Below are 1,226 nucleotides of genomic sequence, written 5' to 3'. Positions count from 1 at the left end.
ACAGCAAAAATTTGTATATGGGGAGTCTGGACAAGGTCTGCTAATTTACCCAAGTGAGGTTATGAAGCTGAACTTCCACTTCTGTCAGATTTACAAATCCTTACAGAAACTACCTGTGGATATGAAAGAACACAAAGGCATGATGTTCCATCTTATTTCAGCTCTGATTCTTTGGTGGCACAGGGGTGGTGTGTTGTTTTACCTCTCCTCAGTACTCGGGATGTGTGTGGAGTTTGAACGTCTCTCACCAGCTGATCTGCGAGGCTGTCTGAGGCCAGCTGGCGTGTACAGAATCCAGTTTTGCCTTCAGGAGTGACGTTGGTGTACAGCATCTCTTCCTTGGCACCGTCCTGTCTCTTACACAGACATGAGTGTTTGTGTGGCTGCTGTGTGAGCTGCGTCAGGGAAATCTGGCTGGAAAGGTCTCTGCCAAGAAAACAAAAGGGAGGTGTGGAGAGAGACTCACCACTTCATTGCCCAGTGGGGTTGTTGACTGGCCTTGGTTTGTAGAAATGACTCCTCAGCCACAACAGCACAGCTGAGGGCGTGGAACAGCGTCTCTGTCTGTCATAGCTTCTCCTCAGTACTGATAACATCTGGTATCCAGAAGTTTAGACAGATGTTACCCATGCTCTACAGGTAGGGACAGGAAAGTACGACTTGCCACATGTTGTACTAATGAGTTAGTGACAGATGGAGCTGTAGTGTAGGGCTTGAGGATGAACAGGCAGGGAGTCTAGCTGTTGGGTTTCAGCGCTGTCCTCACAGTTGCTTGCTTTTTTAAAGCTTGTCAAGCCCTCTCTTGGGTATATTCTTTCAACAACCTGTTGAAGAGGCAGTTAGATCCTAAACCATTCCCCACCAGTAACCAGACACTGCTCTCTTGGCTTATTCACCAGTCTATAGCCAGCCAGGTAGAGTGGGAAGTTAGTTTATGACCACTCTGCAGTGCACTGCCTATGTAAAAGGTGCAGAATGGTCTTTAACATGGGAATGCTGGCAGTCTGTAGATCCTGGGGGAGCTCCTTTGGTGATGGGTGCTGAGGAGGCATCTTCTAGGAAAGGGACAAAAAAGGAGGAGATTGGAGGATAATCATGGGAGTACTGGGTGAATAGGAGTGAAAAGACATTTCTGGGCATAGAAGGTGTCAAGGAGTATACAGGTGATGAGATGAGTAGTGATGTGAAACAAACTGGGAAGAAATGGCTTAGAGTTGTTCCTGCTG

This window comes from Merops nubicus, unplaced genomic scaffold, assembly GCF_000691845.1.
Source record: "Merops nubicus isolate BGI_N331 unplaced genomic scaffold, ASM69184v1 scaffold20257, whole genome shotgun sequence".
Classification (NCBI taxonomy): Eukaryota; Metazoa; Chordata; class Aves; order Coraciiformes; family Meropidae; genus Merops; species Merops nubicus.
The sequence above is the reverse complement of the archived record's forward strand: the minus strand, read 5'-3'. Positions refer to the sequence as shown.